Source organism: Muscardinus avellanarius (genome assembly GCF_963383645.1).
Source record: "Muscardinus avellanarius genome assembly, chromosome: 5".
Lineage (NCBI taxonomy): Eukaryota > Metazoa > Chordata > Mammalia > Rodentia > Gliridae > Muscardinus > Muscardinus avellanarius.
This window is the reverse complement of record NC_137790.1, coordinates 117,874,213-117,897,630: the sequence shown is the minus strand read 5'-3', so window position 1 is coordinate 117,897,630 and position 23,418 is coordinate 117,874,213.

The following is a 23,418-nucleotide window of genomic DNA, read 5'->3' as shown; positions in this document are numbered from 1 at the left end:
GTTGTAAATCAAGGGGGGGATTAAGTTTTGCAGACTATGTTTGCTGATTTCCCTGCTGATTTATTGAGTTTTAATTTATTTTTTAAGTTTTTACTTATATAAACTTTCATCTTTAATCATATAGAAATTAATGAAACCGTATTTCTAAATCTCAAGTGAAAAAAAAATTCATGAAACTTAAGAGAGGTCTTTAGGAATGGGAAAGTTAACATTTCAAGAAAACACTTGATAATGGAACTGGTAAGTTGTACCTCTTCTATTTAATGGCCTGGTAGTATTATTTCTGAGCATTATGTATCAGTGTCTAATGAAAGCAATAAGATTAATCAGCTAACGAGAATAACAATTCACCAAAGCATACAGAGGCAAAATCAAACTGAACTTAGTTAACTTTTTAAGGACACAAAATTCTGAGTTGACCAGCAATGCCTCACTACTTCAGGTCTCATCTTTCCTGCCAGAGAAATTGCATATCAGTACAAACATAGGCTTCTACCTTCACAAGGGAGGAGAAACCCATTCAATTACACCAATCATTTCTGGCTGAGTCCTTGATTGGCCAAGGTATAGGCTCCTTCATTTCTCAGCCCCTTCATTTCTTCAGATAACATTCCAAGGACTCAACGAGGTCTTTAGATATTATATCAGGCTAATATGCAGTCATATTTTGAAGGGAAAAAAAGGAACTGTCATACTGTTAACTTTTTAGCAACACAAACAGCATGAAATGGAAGATTTAGGACAAAAAACTTAATTGGGAAGAATAGGTGTTGATATTTACTGATACCTATTGAATACGTTCTGCAGAGCAGCTATAGCATGGAAAATAAAATTATCTGGGGAAATTAAGTGCTCACTGTGTGGTACTGGTTTATATAATATCCTTATTTCCAAGCAAACTTGAAGATGATCACATTTGTATCTTGGACATTTCCGCCATTCCATGTTCACTGTTTCCACTCGGAACAATCATCTCTTGGAAATAATGAGGAAATAATTTCTAATAAGACTGTGTCCTACAAAAACAGCAGGTGCCATCTGTGAATTGCTCCTGCCTCTTTGCCGATGTGGAACATATGTGATATTCACACATTCACTTCGCCGTAACAACTTTACAGATACTGAAGCCTACAGCAAACTGTGGACTTAATGCTCTAATGTGATATCAGTTCTTTCACAGATAACAAAATGCTCTCTGCTGGTGGTAAATGGCAGATGTGGGGCTAGCTGGAGGAAGAAAATCGTCTTTATTTACTCTGGGATTTCAAGATAGTGATAGCTAAGCATTACCAAAATTCCTAAACAATTGTTGTTTCATATCAGAAAAAGAGACCAGTTAAAGCATTATTTCCTTCATAAGAAAACATAGTTTAGGGCTGAATAATGTGTCTATATATGTGGGTTATTAGAAATCCATAACAAAGTTTGGCAAAAGGTCTGTAAACGAATTAGGGCTTAAATTCTGTTCATGTAGATTAATCCACTTCCTTCTGATTTATCTTCCCAGTTCTGTCTCTAGTGATTATTTGGCCATCCCTAATATTTATTGCTAATAATCATATCCCTTGAATGTATGAGGTGTGGTGGATGTTATGGTCTGTAATTATGTTTACTTAGTAAATTCTTGTTATTAAAAGTCAGAGCGAAGGGCGGCTTCAGATGCAACTTAAAGCCCATGAGATATCAAAGGACAGAGGCACCGTCGCCCCCTCCCCTACCTCTCCTCCTCTTTCCTGCTTTCACTCTTTAGATCTCCCCCTTTTACATCAGACCAAGATCTGTGGCTTCCTCCACACACAGGTGTTCCCTTTGCAAACAGTAAATGCCTTCAGCTTTCCAGATCCCACACCAGGTAAGGTTCAGCCTAGGGGGAGAATTCTTACCTCCTCTCAGGATTCCTGGTGACTACATTCTTTCTCCTCTCTTTCTGCCATGCAGACCATTTCCTAACTGCCCACAATTGTGATCAAAGAATGGGATACACGGACCCGCTTAGAAGAAGGGCTCTTGTTCCATTCTTGAAGCCCGTGGGTATTAGTTTACCTATGGCTGCCTTAAAAAAATTACCTCAAACTTGGTGATTAGAAGAAGACACACGCATTCTCTTAATATTCCAGAGGTTTGAAGCATGACGTCACCTTTCCTGGGCTCTATCAAGATGTCAGCAGTAGCTGGGCCTGGTGGCAATGCGTGTAATCCCAGCATTTGGAAGGCTGAGACAGGAGGATTGCGGTTCTCAGCTACTTAGTGAGGCCCTTTGCCACTCAGTAAGACCCTGTTTCAAATTAAAAAAAAAAAAAAAAAATAGGGCTGGCGTGTAGCTCAGAGGTAAAATGTCTCTGGGTTCCATCCCCAGTACCACCTCTCCAAAAAAAAAAAAAAAAAAAAGAAAATGTGGGCAAAACTCCTGGTGTGGTGGTATATCCTTGTAATCACACTACTTGGGAGGCTGAGACAGGAGGATTATATATTTAAAGATAGCTTCCACAACTTAGTGAAGCCTTGTTTCAAATTAAAAATATAAAAGGGGCTGGAGGTGTCTCTCAGAAGTAGAATGCACCTGGGTTAAATCCCCAGTACAAAAAATAAACAAATAAATAAATTCAGCAAAATATAGCTGGTCACTATTTTAAGTAGTCAAATATATTTAAAAGAGTTTATAAATCGTTAATAAGATAATCAAAATTGTTTTTAATAAGTTTCAATAACTGAAAAAACTCTAAATTTGGGATATTAATGAAATTTTTGCTATGAATGAGGAACTACTAAGGTCTCTCTTCATGAGTAGCATGGCAGATGAAATCAGGAGTTTAGGCCAGATGCTGATATGGGTAACACTTTGAGGACTTCTGAACTCTGATTCTTCTATTTGTATTTATCTTTTGGTTTGGGGTTTAATCCACACACATGAAGAAATTATCCATCCAATGAGCATTTCAAAGAAAAAAAGAAAGAAAGAAAAAAAGAAAGAAAGAAAGAAAGAAAGAAAGAAAGAAAGAAAGAAAGAAAGAAAGAAAGAAAGCCAGGGCTTTGGGTTCATAATAGCAATTGCCTATGTTTTGTTTATCTTAAATTGAAATATTCTAGTCATTGTATAATTAAAGTTAGACTATTCCATGCTTAAAAAGTTAACTTTGAACTGAATTACTGTAGTCTTTCCTCTCTCTACTAATTTTGACTCTATAAGTAAAAAAGTGAAAGGGAAAACATCAATGCTAGTACTCAATATAATTTCAGTTATCAAATAAATCTTGAAAAACAACTTTTTATGAAACTAATGCATACAACACAAAACTTTAAGGGGATAATGAGAAAAAATTGTTATTAATATTTGTATGGTTTTTAGCCTTTTCTGGAAAAAATTGTGTAAAGGCCAATTTTGGGTTAATAATCCTAAAATATACTAAAGTTACTTAAATTTCAAAACCTGAGACTTAAAAAAATAAAATAATATGTCATTCAGAGATCCATCTATTATTGCCTCAAAATACTACCTTTTTGTTACTTTATAACATGCCCTAAGCCTTTAATGAATAAAAATGTGACACTCTAAAATAACAAATACCCTTAATTTAGAAATAGGAACAAAAACAACTTGCTGGCATTTTCCGATAATGTGTCCCAAAATTATATACAGAAAGAGAAGCTGGAATTAAGTTATTAGTCCCTGGTGGAAGTTTAATGATACCTACATTGGTAACACTTATTTTAGAAGCACAATATTTTACTTAATAATTTGTTATTCCTAAGGTCTATAATTATTTGATCAGGTTTTGTAAGAAAGTCACTCGTATGGGAAAATGCTGAGTCTTAGACAAAGAGATTAATTCTTTTCATCAGTAGGAGAGGGATTTATGTTATCTAAGAGAGAAGAAAAACAGGCCAGAAAAATAATCCATCTTCCATAACAATGCCCTTCTAGTTATTAGCAGCCGCGGGAGGTTGGACCACCAGTCTGTATGTGGTCCTGAATTTTGTCTACTTCATAGCATGAAAAGGTTGAATCAGAAAACATGTTTGGTTAATTTTAACCCATTCCATTTTTAAAAGTGATTCAGCAACAGCCAAGCAGCACAATTAGAAATCAATTGTTCCTCACCCAAACTGAGGGTGAGGGGGAAGATAAGTCAGATGACAGGAAAAATTATTCCTGAAGATATCAACATTCTTCCTATAAGGTCATCTGTAGTTAAATATTTTTATGACTGAGGCAGAAATGATAGATGAAAAAACAAAGTGAGACAGGGTCGATCACTCCAATAGATTTTTGTTTAACTGATGGACCAGGAAATATTTCTTAAGCCACTCTCAAAATACCATCCAATCTGTAGCGGCTATCCCATCTGCAGAGATGCATGAGCTCAGCAATTAGGAGATGGATAGATACTTCCATATAAGAAAGGAGACAAATAAGGTAAAATACCTTTGTAAGTGCTTTGGAAACATACAACCTCCCTGGTCTGTATCACTAGAGACAACTATTGCTCTGTTACTTTGGTCTAACCATTCTGTTCTCATTCAGTTGTGCATAGATAGTTTTGACTGTCCATCATGGGTCAGGCATTTTACAAGCTGAGCATACAGGGCAGAGAAGACAGATGAGGTTGTTGTCCTCTTAAAGATAGAAAATATATTAACAAATCAATGAACTAATTCCAGTTGTGATCGTGTCTACAAAGAAAAGACTTAGTACACAAAGACAGGGAGGAGTTGGGCGGGTTTCTGTTGAAAGGATGTTCAGGAAAAGTTTCTAACATTATGGCACTGATATTGGAGCTGCAACGTAAAAGGGGGTAGAATGAAGAACTATGAAGCATCATTCCTGGACAGGAAGTTGGGATGTCCTGAGATGGAAAGAAGCTTGGTAAGGATGAAGAATTAAAAAGAGGTGAGCCTGTCAGGAACCTCATCCTGTTAGAAGGGTGAGAGACAGTATTAGAGAAGGATTCATAATTCAAAAGCAAAAAGGTCATGTAAGCCAAGAGGGTATGATTTTATTGCAAGAATATTGTGGAATCAGTGTGATGTATTTCCTGACAATATATAGTTAATTTTACTGCTTCCGAAATTAAATAATTACAAAATAGATTTGCTTGATCTAAGAACTTTAAAAATGAAATTACTAGCTGGGTACAGGGGCCCATGCTTCTTGTAATCCCAACACTTGAGAAGCTGAGACAGGAGGATCACAGGTTTGAGGACAGCCTCGGCAACTTAAGGAGACTGTTCCAAAATAATAATAATGATAATAATAATAGAGGGAGGATATATCTCAGAGGTAGAATGCCCCTGGGTTCAATCCTCAGTAACACACACACACACACACACACACACACACACACACACACACACACAAAATGAAATTACTATGTAAACATCAGTATTAGTGTTTATAAGAACAATAATGATTCAGGAGAACTTTGGAATTCGGAATTCCTGGGTGGCAGTCTCAGATAGATCAGGTAGAGGAGGAGAAGGGGAGGGGAGAAGTTGACAGAGCTGTAGGATTCTGAGGGACCATGGGTACCACCATCTCCTGCTCCTGTCTTCTCTATCCTTTCACATATTCACCATCAAGATGCACAGACAAGGAGATTGGCTCAGCTTTCAAAATATACTTTCTCTCAGGGGCATAAAAAAAAAAAACAGAAGCCTGTTAACAACTCAAAATATTTAGATAATGGACTCTATGATTCCCCACCCCCTCAGCTTGGATGCACAAACACAGTTTCATACCTTTCCACTTGATGCCCATGGAGTCTGGGAGTTCTTAGGAACATGGCAGATACATGCTAACCAGGTGCACATCACTGGGAGCAGGGATTTCAGCATGAGAATGGAGAAGGTATGTTCATACCTGGGATTTGCATGTAAAAGAGCTTCAATTAGTGAGCTGAGCAAGTAAAATTTTTAAACAGGGAATGCAGAGTTAGTGCCATAGACAATTATTTTTCTTTTTTGTAGGTATTAAAGAAAGATAAAAATACATATGATTTCAGTTTGCTTATTGAAAATAAGAGTTACAGTGTGTTGTTATGACTTATCAGTTGGAAATATCAAAGGCTATACACAGTCTATACACAAAGCCTGTTATACATAGGCTTCTGCACTGACAGAGCATATTTATTTTAGCTAAGGAAGAACTAGAGAATAAAGTATTGTCTGTATTTGCAATATAATCAGTTTCTATTTTAGAGTACTAGAAAATTGCTCCAATATTTTCTTTTCATAGAAAAAAATCTTATTTCCTTTTATACTTTATTGCTCTTATCCTGATGGATATACTTGATCTAAGAGAATATTTTCTACTTTCATAATTTCATTAAATGGTAAGATTTCCAAGTAAGTTAAACAACTGAAAGTGTGTATTCTTTTCTGTAATAGTTCTCTGAAATGAAGTTCTTTTGATTTCAAGGACGTGTGTGGTGAAAGTGACTTACTCTGAAAGACTGATTTTGAAATGTGAGTTTTCAGCAGCTATTTGCCTTAAACAAACCGGAAGGAGAATCCAAATAAACAACCCACTGACAGGTCGTGAGAAATGTTTGTGACTTATCGTTATGAGATGTGTCATATAATTCTGAAGGAATTATATGGTCTAACAACATCTATTTATTCCCATGTACTTAATTATATGAAAAATTTCTTCTTAATTTGCTCTCTCCCTCAAAAAATAAAAAGTAAAACTAGGAATGCGATTTATTCCAATCATGCCTCACTTTTAAGAAGCAACCTATTTATATCAAATGGGAAATAAATTTTTATAGAAAGAATTTGTGCTATTTTGATTAATTCTATATTTTCATTCTTCTAAGTGCCATTTAATTTTGGATAGATGTTTTAATACTTGGAGAATTATGATAACAGTAATAATAATAGTAATAATGATGATGATTATAATAAAACAATACATTCTATATTTAATTTATATATAACATTCTATATTTAATTTATATATAAATATAGTAAAATATGCTAAGATGATCAGTAAAATATTTTAAAGCACACATCTTTACTACATAAAGATAAAAAATTTCAGGGAATGTGGAATGGTATATCCATTCCAGGAGATTAAGAAGTCATGTAAAATTTTAACTGTTAGCTTATTCATGTATCATTTATAGAGATGATGATGTCACAAATTGCTAAGGCATTAGGAGTCCACTATATTCAAAAGAGTGATATAATAGCTGGTCTTTAAAAATTTACAATATCCCAGAAGTCACAGCTTTTCAATTTAAAATAATTATGAAAGATTTAGAAGTCAACGTAAAACAACTCTAATGCTTCACAGCTTTTCAAAATTATAAAGAAAATGAGCAAAACTTTTTTTGAAACAAAAAATTATGCAGTAGCAAACACTATGAAACCTCGTTTAGAAGAACAATGAGCGTACAAAAACAGTTTCTATTGGGATGCAAGTTTGTGCAACCCAGAAGCTGAAAACCCAAATCCTCACAATAGCCTACAAAGACGATCACCATGTGCCCCATCCTTCCTTCTCCCCATTCTTTCCTCATTAGCCTATCGTAGTTATACTGTATTCCTGGTTGCTCCTGTCGCCCTTCTTTCTCCCTCTACTTGAAACACTCCTTCTCCAATCATCTCCTGTCTTGCTCTCACTCTTCAAGTTCCTGTTACCCACTCGTTGATCCCGGTACTACAATCCTTCATGAAACTGCAGCTCTCTCTTGACCAGCTCTCTCTCCACCTGTGCCTTGCTTGCTGCAGGGCATAGGGCACCTTGAGCACCAGGCAACTGAGGCACTATTCTACCTGCTCTTAATTCCAGCCCTCTGGATGCAAGTGGTGAAAGCAGGTACTTCTGTTTCCGTGGCTCGCTGCTCCAGCTCTGCTACCTGGAAGAGTAATCAGGAGACATTCAATCAAGGACACTGCCTAGATGAATATGAAAATGGTTTCTGAGATTCAGGCCTTGCGTGTCAAACATTTATTCATGAGGAAATAACAAATATCTTCTATCCATGAGTTTTCAAATCTTTTCTTGTCACTCTCTGAAGGAATGGTGGGTCTACCACAGTGGATTATGGAGTCAAGGAAATAAGCCATCTTTAGTCTGTAAAAATCATTTATTATACTTATAACTTTATCTTACCACTGACAGGATCAGAAGTGTGCTCATAGTCATTTCTTTATTTATTCTGTCAGTCTCAGAACATTTATTTAACACCTGCTGGCTACTGTGACATTGGTACACAGATAAATAGGAATTTACCCCTTCCCCTATGTCAATAAGTCTAGTAAAATAAGAGACTTCTTTTCTTTCAAATGCATATTTTTAGATAATTTTAATTAAATAAATTATATAGTTCTACTCACGCTCACCTATAAATTCAGTGTGTACCCTCTAGTTGGAATTGTGGAATCTAATGAGGTAATCATGGAATGACATGGATAAACAACAGCCAAGAATAACTAATATATTTTGGAACAGAGGTAAGAATCTATCAGAAAACTCTACTAAATCTATCTAATATCAAGGTTTATTCAACATCTTGAAATCTATCTAATATCAAGGTTGATTCTAAAACTATAGTAATTAAAAGTGTGGCATTGACAATATAACATAATAGAAATCCCTGTACATGTGGAACTTCAGTAACAGTTTTATAACATATGGCTAGATTATTAAAAATATTATTTAAAATTGTTGTTCTGCCAGGCGTGGTGGTGAATGCTCGTAATCCCAGCATTTGGGAGGCTGAGACAGGAGGATCACAGTTCACAGACAGCCTCAGCTACTACTTACTGAGACCCTTTGCAACTCAGTGAGACCCTGTTTCAAAATAAAGAATACAAAATAGGGCTGGGATGACACTCAGAGGTAGAATGCCCCTGGGTTCCATCTCCAGTACTGTAAAAATAAAAAATAAAAATTTTTTAGTTAGGTGTGGTGGCACCCACTTACAATCCCTTCCAGTACTTACAGTCTATTGGGGTGGTGTCTAGGGAGCTGTACACCATAATAGCAATGCCTATGCTTTCTCTCTCACAGTATTAACCACACTGTAATATAATTGCTGGCTGACTCATCTGTCTTTCTTACTTAGTGGACATGGAACCTCCCACCAGATACCAGGAGTCAACAGATAAAAGCATTGACTCCATCTCTGCCATGGGGCCGTATAAGCACACACCCTTTACTTATATACCAGGAAACTGCCTTTGGTAAAGGAAAAAAAGGGGAGATCAACTCAGAAATCAAGTATTTTTAATCAAGGAATAAAAGGCAGTATTTTCTAAAAGATATAAGGACAAGTACCTGAACAATGGATTGCCTTTTCTCTTGTGCCATTGCCGATTCCCCTGGGCCTAGGAGAATCTCTTCAAACCGCAGTGTCTGCAGAAAGGTTCTGTTGAACCAATGAAGCAGTCATGTTGTTTTAGGATGCTTGTATCAAGCTCTATTCAAACTGTCCTGAGGGGCCCCGGGGAAGACTAAACGGAGCATACAGGTATCCACCTCGCTGTTCTGTGTTAAATTAGTTAGTGAGCATGTTAAAAATGGAAGTTTAATATTAGGCAGCTTTGTAAAGCTTTTTCAGAGACAAAACATTTTTTGGTTCTCTTCTCTCTCTCTCTCTCTCTCTCTCTCTCTCTCTCTCTCTCTCTCTCTCTCTCTCTCTCCACTTTTTAATTTTGGTACTTCAGGTTGAACCACCCAGATGCATGCTACCTCTGATCTATACCACTAGCCCTATTTTATTTTTATTTTGAAATATGATGTAACTTAAGTGCCAAGGCTGGCCTTGAACCAGAGATGTTTCTGTCCCAGTCTCTGGAGCACTAGGATTTCAGGAGTGCACCTCCTTGCCCGGCTCCCTAAGGTCTTTAACAAGCAGCAGTTATCCAGGCTCTAAGGCCCCAGTACTTGATATACATATTCTCCTCAGCAGCTAACCCTGGGAGAAGGAGATGGAGCAGCTGGTGCCCTGGGAGAAGAGAAAATCTCTATGCCCTGGATAGAGTTCCTTTTGAAAGTTTCTTTTATACCTTAAAAGGTTATAAAAGTTAATCATCACTAAGTATTATCTCTCAGTTATGTTTACATTATTTTCAAGGAAGTTCTGTCTGTTAGGAAAAAAAGTGAGGATTCTTTTAATGAAACTGGATTGGTAGGTTAATGCTTTATAAATTATTTTCCACACAAGCCTGGGGGATTTCATGAGCATGTGTTCATGTTCTCTGATGTATTAACTAATAAGCATTACCTCTAGATAGTCTAATGAATGACAATTATGATGTTTTCATATTTCCTGTTGAAAATGCCACTGAATCTATTCTATCTTTGGAATTTTTGTTTGCCATGGACATTGGTTGTATGTATCATTTCCCATTAGTTATTTTTAAAATCAGGAATGGTGGTGCAGGCTTGCAATCCCAGCATTCGGGAAGCTGAGACAGGAAGATCATAGTTCAAAGACAGCCTCAGCTACTTAGTGAGGCCCTTTACAACTCAGTGAGACCCTGTTTAAGAATAAAGAATAAAAAATAGGGCTGTGGGTGTAGCTCAAAGGTAGGGTGCCCGTGGGTTCTATCCCCAGTACCGCAAAAAATGTCATCTTTATGTATAAATTTTAAGAATAGATTTATTAGTATACTGTATGGAATAGTTCAGTGGTGAATAACATGTTTGGAGAAATATGATCGTATTTGTTATGCTACAGTTTAGTTGCTATTCAATAATATCTCACTCGGTTTATTTGATCTTGGCATAATCGGCAGAGGTAATTGAGATAAATACATCTTTCAATGCCAGTTTAAAAAATTCTATTGATATTTATTTTTTCCCTCTGTTAAAAAATGTGTCCCACGGCTGAGCAATGGGATGTCACACAAGGTTTCAGTCCTTATGAACTGTGAGACCCCAGACTAAGTGATGCTGTACGTAAAATATCGTTTTTCAGAACACTGAGTGTAGCACATTTATTCTTAACGAGACTGAGCAGCGCAGCCACTTCCAGCTGATGTGAGTAGATGCATCCTTCACTATCGTCCATAACTGTGATAAGTGAGGATGTACTTATTTCCAGCTTCCACTGAAATATTGCAAATGGTTATTAGAAGAGACACGTGTTCCCTTAATTCATCTACTTCTCTGATACTTCATCATGGAGTAATTTCTATATTTTGCCTAACTCTCCTTCCTGCCGTTTTCACTGACAGATTTTTACAGGGACTGTGGTATCCGATCTTCCATTTCTTTATAGTACATCTGCCTGGAAGGTTAATTTTCTCATCAGTATAATTAGAGCTCAAGTTAACTCTCTCCCAGATGAATGTTGTTTTCAGTTATTGAAAACAAAGTCCAACCTCTTACTGTAAGTTGTCATCACATAAGAGTTATTCATGACACTTGGAGGGGTGACTAATTCCCCCCCAATAAAAAGATCTTCATCACAGTCCTCAGCAGAGCCCTGGTCCCACCTCCTTTCCTTCATATAAACAACTTCACAGGGCAGCCCAGGGTCCAGCCCTTGGTGCTGAAGGCGAGGAGCTGAAGGGACCAGGGGAATCCATTGTCTCCAGCACTGGTGAGGAGCCAGGCGAAGAAAGAGACAGCTGAGGACCCTTCACACTCAACTGCTTTTGTAGGTCTGTTACTGCTGACCATTGCCCACATTGCCAATGGTTTATGTCAACTCTATTGGAGAGGAAAGAAAAGAAGTGCTTAACAGATAAGCAGTGAAAAATTAGATTTTCGTGTGCCTTCCATTTCAAAGTCAGTTGAATTAAAAGGCAATATTTATTCAATCTATTTCAGAAAGTAAAGAATTAAATATGTGTGGACGATTCTTTACTGTAATCACTGTTGACAACTTCAGGAACCCAAACATTGTTGTGAAGGTGTTATTGGTCGATAAATAAATAGCTAGTGTGGAAAACCCCATACATTTCTCAGAAAATTCAAACAGAATCCCTTTGCAAAATCTCTGCTCAAAGGCACAATATTCATGATGGCTTATAATATGGATAAATTCTGTTTTGATGTTTAATATTCTCTAAAAGTTCCACAACTTTTTACTAAATGTCTTTTAGAAATGGAACTCTAAAACAAAACATTTTAGTATTGTTTTTCTGTATTGTTATATTGAAATCAAATTAATTATTTAATGGTTAAAATTAATGTTATAATGGAGGCCTTAACTTCTCAAATCTTTGTAGGTTTAAAAACTCCAACTGGGCTGGGTGTGGTGGCACACATTTGTAATCCCAGTATTCAGGAGGTTAAAACAGAAGGATCTCAGTTTTGTGGACAGCCTCAGCTACTTAGTGAGGCTCTCTGCAACTTAGTGAGAGCTTATATCATAATAAAGAATAAAAAATAGAGCTGGAGGTGTAGCTTGGAAGTATAATGCTTCTGGGTTCTACCCCAGCACTACAAATAAAATAAAATAAAATAAAATAAAATAAAATAAAATAAAATAATAAAATAAAATCTCCAACTGGTTAGGCATGGTGAAGCACTCCTATAATCTCAGTACTGGAGATGCTGATACAGGAGGATCCCAGCTTTGAACTTAGCCTCAGCAACTTAGCAAGACCCTCACAATTTAGCAAGACCTTGTTTCCATTTTTATTTATTTATTTATTTATTTATTTATTTATTATCTATTTATTTATTTTGCAATACTGGGGATTGAAACCAGGGGATTTCTACCTATGAGCTCTACCTTCAACCCTATTTTTTAATTCTTTATTTTTTGAAACAGAGTCTCACTAAGTTGCAGAGAGCTGAGGCTGACTTCGAACCTGCAATTCTCTTGCCTCAGCCTCTCAAGTACTGGGATTACAAGGGTGATCCACAACAACCATCTTCAAAAATTTTAATAAGCTGGGTGTGGTGGTGCATGCTGGTAATCCCAGTATTGGGGAGGCTGAGACAGGAGGATTTTGCAGGTTCAAAGCCTACTTAGTGAGGCTCTCAGCAACTTAGTGAGACCCTGTTTCCAAATAAAGTATAAAATAGATCTGGGAGTAGAGCCCGGAGGTAGAAGGTCCCTGGGTTCCATCCTCAACACTACCAAAAATAAAAAAAATATAAAAGAACGGATATAAATTAAAGGTAGGATGGTCCTACATTCGCTCCTTGAACACCGCCTCCCCTACACACTCACGTACACTCACGTACAAAGAAGCCCTATTAAGGGAGGAGTGAAATTCTGCTTCTTTTTCCTACTTCAATTAACTCTTACTAAGCAACAATTTTATTTCTACTTTTTCCTCTTTCTGCCTATAATTATGTTATTCAAAATATACTTTAAAAAAGAAGTCTGCCAAGTTTGAAATAACCATAATTTTTTTTTTTTTTTGTGGTACTGGGGTTCCTGGAAGCCCTTTTACCTATGGGCTACACTCCCAGACCTATTTTATATTTTTATTTGGAAACAGGGTCTCTTAAGCCAGTGCAGCTGGCTTCGAGCCTGCGTGATCCTCCTGTCTCTGCCTCCCAAGCGCGGGGATTACAAGCGTGCGCCACCACGCCCGACGACCATAAAATTTTAAGAATAGTGGAGGACACTATTTTCAAATTGTCAGGCTTAATTAATACTAATTATATATTACTATGGTGACAAATCTCATAAATTGTTGTCTTGCTATTACTTTTACAAATACTCAGTATAAACTTTTGCCTATGAAAAAGTTTCTCTATTCTTAGATTCAATTCTGGGATGCCCGAGAATTTAACTGACAACATATAGATTCCTAAGAGAAAAAAAAAAGTTTATTCATCTTCGGATTCATAAAAGAAGTGGCTCACTAGATGGCCAAAGTCAGAGGGCTCCCATAGCTGAGTGGGCAGAGGGAGGGGAAGGGAGAAGAAGCTTCCCTGTGAGGAGGAAATGGGTGGGGCGCATAGAAGAACTGACAGGGGACAAAGCTTTCGCAGGTGCAAATCATCTTCTCGGCTTCTTTTCTTCTTTTTTCTTTTTTTGTATGGTCATAAAATTCCCCCAGAGAGGGGATCCATGGCAACCTCCATCTGAAAAGTTTGTGCTTTTAGTAAAACGAGGGACATTCTAGAAGGCTTCTTTCTGCTCCTGTGGAATCTCAAATGTCTGATTTACACATATTTCCCAGCCAATTCTGAGAGTCTTGACTGGAGCCCATGCATACCAAGTAGTATCAACCTTCCCAGCAATTAAAAACATACCATTGAACAGACTTAAATTGCTCTTTAAATAACATATTTTTTTAAAAAAAGAAGTGAAATGAGATATAAAGACAATACCTGTACAGAATATTTCCAGGATTATATAATCTTTCCTAGTCCATTACAATTATCTTACCTAAACCTGATTCAAGAACTTTATTTGTGTGTGTGGTACCGGGGATGGAACCCCGGGGCAGTCTACCTCAAAGCTACACCCCCAGCCCTATTTTTTATTCGTTATTTTGAAACAGGGCCTCACTGAGTTGCAAAGGGCCTCACTAAGTAGCTGAGGCTGTTCAAGAACCACGATCCTCCCATCACAGCCTCCCAAATGCAGGGATTACAAGCGTGCGCCACCACGCCCGGCTAAGAACTTTTTAATAATATATTTGACAAATATTTCAAGACTTTCAGTTAGTTTTCAAGAAATAACAATAATCTGATTTTTGTTATTCACATTAGTCATCCCACATAAGAGTTCTTAAATTACATCAATTACAGTAATAAATACAGATAATATAGACAGGTTTCAAAATGTATCCAAATACTGTGGGGCATGATGGCAGACTTGTAATCCTCACTCTTGGTTGGCAAGACAGGAGGATCGTGCAGGTTCGAAGCCAGCCTCGCTGGCTTTATAGACCCTGTTTTCAAATAAATATATTAAACAGTTCTGGGAGAGTAGCTCGGAGTTAGAAGGGTTCCATCCCCAGTACCCACCAAAAAAAAAAAAAAAGTAAGACTAAAAAATGAGTTAGAAATTCGAATTTTCTTAACACTGTTACAGAGCTGTGAGTTTCCCTTGGTTCTTGTTTCCCCAAAAGAAAGATTTCATTCGGGGATGCAGATAGGGTAAGCATAAAAGGCTTTATTGGCCTGGTTCCACAGGAGGGTCATAGAGCTGGATTGTTCAGGAGCAGAGGAAAGGAGAGAAGGGCCCCAGTCTACTGCAAGGTGAGACTCTTATACTGTCCAGAAATTCTGCCCCTCCTCAGGCATAGTAATTGGGGCAATTGCTTTTGGGTTTTCTGCCAACGCTTAGTGTGACCGCACCTGAGTGCATCATATGGGGAATCTAAAGCGGCAGTGTAATAGGCTAGAAGTCTCTGACCACCGCTGGGTGGAAAATTCCCTGTGTCTCCTTTGGGGAAGACTTTTCTCTGTCCTTTTCCCTGTCCTGCTCATTCCTAGATAGCTACTTAAAAACATGACTTGGAAAGCTAAGCAAAATAACATGGAGAAACATATTTGGCCTCAAATAAGTGAATGATAACTAGGGAGATGATTTGAAAAAGGGAAGAGCTGAGTGTGGCGGCGCACACTTGTAATCCCAGCATTTGGGTAGCTGAGACAGGAGGGTCATGGTTTGTGGACAACCTCAGCTACTTAGTGAGGCCCTTTGAAACTCCGTGAGACCCTGTTTTAAAAATAAAAAATACAAAATAGGGCTAGGAGTGTAGCTCAGAGGTAGAATGCCCCTGGGTTCCATCCCCAGTACAAGAAAGAAAGAAAGAAAGAAAGGAAGAAAGAAAGAAAGAAAGAAAGAAAGAAAGAAAGAAAGAAAGGCATACAATTCTCTAATTTAATAATAGAAAACTAATTATATGCTCTGGGAAATGAACATGTTGGAGCAACACTACTATTTAAAAGATACTTTTAAACCCAGTGTCACGATTCAGCACACATAAAGTTTTAAAGCCTTGTTAAACTCCTAAATTGTGAAATACTCCCTTTAAGAAGGGAGTATTTATAAATAAATTTATTCATTATCTAAAGAACCCTGGGTACTGGATGAGGTGGTGAACACTTGCAATCATGGTACTTAGGAGGCTAAGATAGGAGGATCTCAAGTTTGCAGCCAGCCTCAACAACTTAGTGAAATTCTTAGCAACTTAGTAAGACCCTGTTTCAAAATAAAAATTAAAATAGGACCAGGTGTAGTTAAGAAGTAGACTGACTGGGTTCTGTCCTTAGTACCAAATAATAACAATGATAATGATTAATAATAATAATAATAATAATAATAATAATAAACCTGCCTGGCTGCATCCAGACTCATTTCTTCTAAAGCTGTTATACAAAAGCAGTCATTTGACCTGCATTTCCCTATGGGTCATAAATGGCCATTGGCTGTGGAAAGCAGTGTATTGCAGATGTTATTATAGAAGAATTTAAGATATAGACAAGGGGCATATGAAAATGTTTCTGTCCTCAGGGGATAGTTGATAAATCCTTTTAGGAGAATCAAGTTTATCAAGAGAAAACCAAATCTCAAAGAAATATATCAGATGGGAGATTTCACTAATTTAACACATATATTGATTGCCATGTATATTCTGAGATTGTACAAGGAAAATAACATACAAGACATTGGTCCTATTCTCCACAGGCTTACAATGGGGATACAGATGAAGAGAATAATAGATAATATAACAACAGAAAGTGATTCTTACGAAGGAGAACATCGCAGGAACTCACCCAGGAAGGTAACATGCAGATGGGGTGATTAGTATAACTTCCCATTGGAGCCAAAGCCAAAACGCTATGCAGGATTTGGGTAAGCATGCATAAACAAGCAGAACGGATGACTGAAGAGATGTTGTGAGCCAACACAAAAACCATGGGTAAGTTGGAAATATGGGTAATAGAATCTCCACCAAGCAGGGTTTCAGGACACATTGTTGGACAGTAGGGTCAGATCTATTAGCACAGAGAGAACGTGGAAACTGGAATTGAACTTAGGGCTTAATGAGATATCAAATGGAATGCACCTGGCAAAGTAGCAGGGATACTTTATGTATTCTAAATGCGAAAAGAACGGATATTCTCCTCTTGCTACTTTGAAAATGTCATTTGCCCTTGCTGATTTGCTCCATGATCTGAAAATGATTGAAAGCCACCTTTATAGAAAATAGCTCAGAATCATTTATAAGTACCATTTGTTGGGCTAGATCAGTCGGACATGAAATTCATTAATTAGGTTGGTTTTGTTCCCTACATTACAATGGTGTGTGAACATCATGTTTCTTATTAGCATCTGTTTTCAAAATACCAGATCTGAGTGGTTTCTTGGTAAGATGAAGAAAGCAAGATTCCCCATAGCACAGTGGATTTTTTTGGCAGTTTGTAATGTCATCAAGTGCAATCCAAAGACCATGCCCTGAAGCACGATGCCAAATATTTAGGAGGCAACATGTGTGGTGAGGTATGCTCTCTCCCTGAATGAATTCTCAACCACCAAGCACCAAAGCCACAGCTCCCATTTGGAAGCAAGTTGCAAGATACCGATGCAAACAAATACATGTCATTAGACTTTTCTTTCCTTTGATTTTATCTCTTTGTCTTTTAAGACTTATAACTATATATAGAAGAAAAATCATTAAGATTCTGACCAATTTTCTATCCAACTGAAGAAATTATTTAAATGCGGAATTATTCCATTTGGTGTGTATGCGTGTCCTGAGGATGGAACCCAGAGGGCTTCTACCTCTAAGCTACACCCTAGCTCTATTTTATATTTTTTATTTTGAAACAGGATCTCAATGAGTTGCAAAGGACTTCACTAAGTAGTACTAGCTGAGACTGTCCACGAACCGTGATCCTCCTGCCTCAGCTTCCCAAATGCTGGGATTACAAGCATGCACCACCACACCCAGCTGAATTATTCCATTTTAATGAGGTTATTTAATGTTTACCTCATCACTAAAGATAACTTATCAAAATAGTATTAAAATGATGCATTAATATTTAAAATGCTTCTAAATCTTAAAATATGAAAATGCAAAACCCCTTTATTTATTTTGTGTGTATAAAGTATTCCTGCTACTTTGCCAGGTGCATTCCATTTGATATCTCATTAAGCCCTAAGTTCAATTCCAGTTTCCACGTTCTCTCTGTGCTAATAGATCTGACCCTACTGTCCAACAATGTGTCCTGAAACCCTGCTTGGTGGAGATTCTATTACCCATATTCACACACCCTTTTATAATTGCACCTATTTACTTTGGTGAATTTGTGCGTATTTTGAATATCTGTACATACATATATGTACATACATTATTTTGATGCCACCTATTAAACACATTTATTTAACACTGAGCCAATGTTACACTTATAATATCATGAAGGCTTGAAACAGCACTGCATACTAGATATTTTAACTCAATCTAGAGGTGAGGAAATCATAGCCAGGGATCTAAAGTAATTTGTCCACAAGCTTCATACTGGTAGAAAACAAATAAGAATTTAGAATCCTATAGATAAATGATGGAACCTTCCTTCTCGTGAGATTTTAAAGTCCCTGTTAATTGAATTTTGTGCTAGTTATAAGATTTCCCATGTCAATTTCATCTACCCCCCTCAAAAACGTATGTAACACATCATATTATGATTCTTGTTCCATAAAAGTAGAAACCAAGGCCCAGACACACTAAATGTTATGTATTCATGTATGTAGTAAGCATTTGTGTCAATTCTGCCTTTCAGTGGAACACAGCTGTAAGCATATAGTTCTATATGAAATGTAGAATGCCAGGTGTTTCCTGAACTGTGGGGTCTCAGTATTACCCTGCTGCCAGTAGTCAATTGGCCTTCAGGAGACATTTTTCTTTGTTTATTATGCTATTCTACTTCAAAAAATAAACTCTGTGGTTCACTGAAATAGATCCTAATAGAGGGGAGAAAGGCCCAGTAGAGATTAATTACTAAACTAGGACAAGAAAAATATAGTACAAGATTTTCCTGCCATTTACTAATCTCCATGTGATATATATTCTATGTATCCTAAATATCAATTGTCTACTCATCTTAAGATGTAAAAATATCTTGAGATGCTGAGACAGGAGGATCACTGGTTTACAACCAGTCTCAGGAATTTAATGAGGCCCTCCTCAGCTTAGTGATATCCTGTTTCAAAATTTAAAAATAAAATAAAATAGGGCTGAGGATGTAGCTTAGAAGTAGAACTCCCCTGTATTCATTCTCAGCATAAAAAGAAATAAAAGAAGGAAAAAGAGAAGAGAAAAAGTAAGAAATAAGAATACTTACCTTTATTCATTGTATCTAGAGGAAACTGAATAGATCCATCAATGTAAAAATGTCTTGTTTTTCTCAAGTATTATAAAAGCTTACAATAATATTATCCTTGATTAATCACTACTCTAAGTCAGACACATTGATTATTGAGTCCTCCTCTAAATCCTTGAAAATGAATAAAATTAAATATTTCAGTGGGTTCCACTTTATTCTTTTCAATAAAGTATTGAAACTGGATGCTTTTTAGCTAGATATTGGGCTTTTTGGCTAACTTTTTTTTTTTACCTACATGCAAAAACTCTTGAAAATAGTTGGCTAGACTTTGAGAAGCAAATTGGTTATCCCAGTGGTGAAGACCTATTGTAGAACCCCCTTCTCAGAGTGTGATGCCCCTTTCCCTCCCTTTTCATGGTTTTCCAGAAAAGGAGCAGGCTCTAGTCATGACTGATATGAGCAGATACTATATTAGCCTGGCCCTGTGTGGGACAATCAGATGTCTTACAAGTGGGGCCATGAGTGGATAGCTTTTCTACAGGGCAACTTTTATTTATACCATTCCAAATATATTTCTCATCTCTTGGCTGGCTCCCACTCCTTTCTCATTACATGCATGATATAGATAGGAGATTTTTCTCTTTGCCCATGATATACACCGCACTTGCCTCTCTCCAATGACCCAAGTGAGAACCTGTAGGGTTTATATGGCTCAGGTACTCAGATCAGCTTTGCTGCAATTTCTGCCATCAAAAGCTAAGCATTCAAGAACTGCCATACTCATTTCTTGGTGATCTGAGCATCTCCAAAGTATAGAGGCCAGAGGCAACTTGCAGCTCATGTAGCCCAACTCCTTTCCTCCCCAAAGAGAGACACTGAGTTCCAGAGGAGTGGCATGGCCTCATGGACACCAACGTAGAGACGGAGGAGCAGGGTCGAAGCTGGAGTTCTCTTTATTTTTGTGAGTCACACTTTTGGTAGGCTTTTCTCTCCACTCCAGCTGCCTCTCACTTTCTGCATGATATCATTAGAGAACAATGTAGTCACCACCTGATCCTCCTTCCCAGTGTATTGTGACAGTTGTAAACAAAGTGGGACCATTGAGAAAGTGAGAGGTGGACACATTCCAACTCCCTCTTGTTCTGTCCCTGGAGGACTCTCCTGTCTTGGGGTCCTGGGGAGCACCATCTTCCTCCTCACTTGGCTTCCCATGTGTGCTAAGTTGCCATTGCTCTTCCCAGGTCAAAAACTGACTCAGCAGCAACAGGGGACAGGCAACATGGTATTTTGGCCTGCTTGTCCTTGTGCTAAAGTTTAGAACATGCAGGGGTCATTCTGAATGTAATATTAGATTGAAATGTGAGAGTAGAACACTTCTTCAAATGAAACTGCATTTAATTAGACGGTCAAGCCAATCTAATTCTGACTCTGACAACTTCACTCTCTGGAAGGCAACTTGTGAAGTTAAATAAAAAATAAACCTAAAGGCAAAACTATGATATTAATGTTTAATGTCAATAGCCACACTGAGGTATTGAATCCCAAAAGCATGTGATCACCATTCTAATCTCCCTAGTTCTACCACTTCACTTTTATCCTTACATACAAAACAGTATTTGGATAGAATGTTTCATGGGTAGTTTTTCAACAGAAGCAACTTATACCAAAAATATCATCTTTTTAAGTTTGACTAGAAAACTGCATAAGAAAAAAAAACTTAAAATATAAAGTTGAGTCTAAAACAAAGAAAACCCATATACATAATTGTAAAATACTTGTTTATTTGTTATTACATGGTTCTTTTAATGTGCATTTAAGTTGACCTTTTTAATATCAAATTTTTATAGCAACATCTGTGCTAAGTATACAAGGGAAATGTTAATTTACACAGTAGCAAGTACTATTAGTTTATTTTTATGAGTAGTTATCAAATGCCTAAAATTAAAGCAATGAAGCATCATTTTACATCTATAAAATTTGTTGGAATCCTTCTGATTACTATGTGTTAAAATTGTTTTACTTCAGAATTGCTGTTTTAACTGTTGAGTCACTTAAAGATGACTTAAACTATAAATAGTTTTAATATCCTTCACCCCAGTTTAACCATCCCCTTCAGTTTCTGCTAAAATGTATATATATGTAAAGTTTATATTATAACATTAAAAATCTGGACATTGTATTATGTATTTAAGCATGTAGAGAAAAATTGAAGGGAAAGTAGAGAAAGAAAATTATTGATTGATGCATTGTGGCCTTTTGTTGTCCTCATAATGTTGCTTAGTTCAGTTAAAAATGTGAGGGCTCAACCGAGCAGTAGTGGCACACGCTTGTAATCCCTGCATTTAGGAGGCTGAGACAGGAGGATCGCACAGGTTCTAAGCCATCCTCAGCTACTTAGTGAGACCCTGTTTCCAAATAAAATATAAAATAGGTCTGGGAATATACCCCGGAGGTAGAAAGCCTCTGGGTTCGTTCCATACCCAGTACCACCAGGGGAAAAAAAATATGTGAGGGCTCTAGTAACACAAACAATATGTACACTATGAATAAAAGTTAACATTTCAAGAAAAAACATGAGGAGTTTCTCTAAGAAATAAAACAGATTAAAGTAATCATTTCCAAAGTCACAGAAAACAAAACAAATCCCCATAAGAAGAAAAATAGCAAGAGTAGTCATAAGTTTAATGGAACAAATGATGCAATATTTTTAATTTTTCAAAATGCTACTGACATTTTTATAGGTAGACAATGATAATATTTACATAGTTTTTAAATAGACACTTGCATATTGGAATTATGGGTAAAATTAATTTCTCTATCCTGAAGTCATTTCAAAAAAGTTCTTTGAGAGAAACCAACTGATTAAGATTACTACACAATCAGCATATATTATAGGTTTTTGTTATATTTTAATTATGATGAAATTTCCTTTTTTATTTTATTTTATTTATTTTATTTTGTGGTACTGGGTATTTGAACCCAGGGGCTTTCTCTCACTAAGTTAACATCCCAGTCATTTTTATTTGTGAACAAGATTCCCTAAGTTGCCCAGGATAGCCTTAAACTTTTTATCTTTTGCCTCAGTCTCCCACGTAGGTGGGATCACAGCACAACTAGTATATGATGAAATTTTCTAAGTTTTTATAAGAAGTTTTAATGATTCTATTTAGCAAATTAGCAATTCATGCTAATGTGGGAATATATATTTAATTACGCTTATTTGAGAAAAGTACTTAGTTTTTGGAATAAGACTTAGATAAAAATATATGTACTTATGTCTATTATGTATTACAAATAAGCACTAGTGTAAGGCATTGCATCTATATTTTAACCAGGTTGGTTTTAAAACTGAGTGAATGCAAAAGAACATCCTCAGATAGCCTTTTTAGTAAAAGTTTAAGGTGATTTTCTGGAATCCCATAACTAAAGGGATCTGAGCATTACTTCTGGGGTACATGTCCAATCAGAGTGAGAAAATTCAATCAGAAAATAACTAGGTTATATCTAGTCACATGGGATCTTAAACAGTTCAGAAATTTTCCAGCCCCCATGAGCTGTAGAATAATATACTCCCAGGAGTGGCAAGGGAAAAATAAGAAAAATAGCATCCATCCCTAGGAGAGCCCTAAAACCAAGAATAACCAGCATCTTCTTCAATCTATCTGCTGAGATGCTAATTTCAAGAAATGCTTCTTGGAGCCAGAGGATTATCTATCTACTCCTTAGTTCTCACAACACGCTTCACACAATAATCTCTAGGAAAAATAGAGGTGGGTCTTCTAGTTGACTGGGTTTAACTCTGGCAAAATTCCTATGAACGCTGTAACATGGTATTTGAAAAAATATTGTGGCAACCTTTTTAGAGATTCATAAGAAAAAAAAGAAACAAAGGAAAGGAAAAAAGTCTGCCACCAATGACACAAAGAAATGAAAAAGAAAAGCCAAAATTAGGACAAAAGCAACTCACAATAAAATTTTTAAAAAAAAGTGAGAAAGAGAAAGGCATGAAGAAGATCAGATATGTCAAAACCTAAACAGAATCACAATTCTCCAAGGAAAATGAATTTATTTTGAAATGGACATGACAATGGAAACATAATAAACTATGAATATTCAAGAAGTTTTTGGAGGCAAATAAGAAAGACTATTCAAGCATGGTGGTACACACCGGTAATCCCAGTACTCGGGAGGCTGAGACAGGAAGATCACAAGTT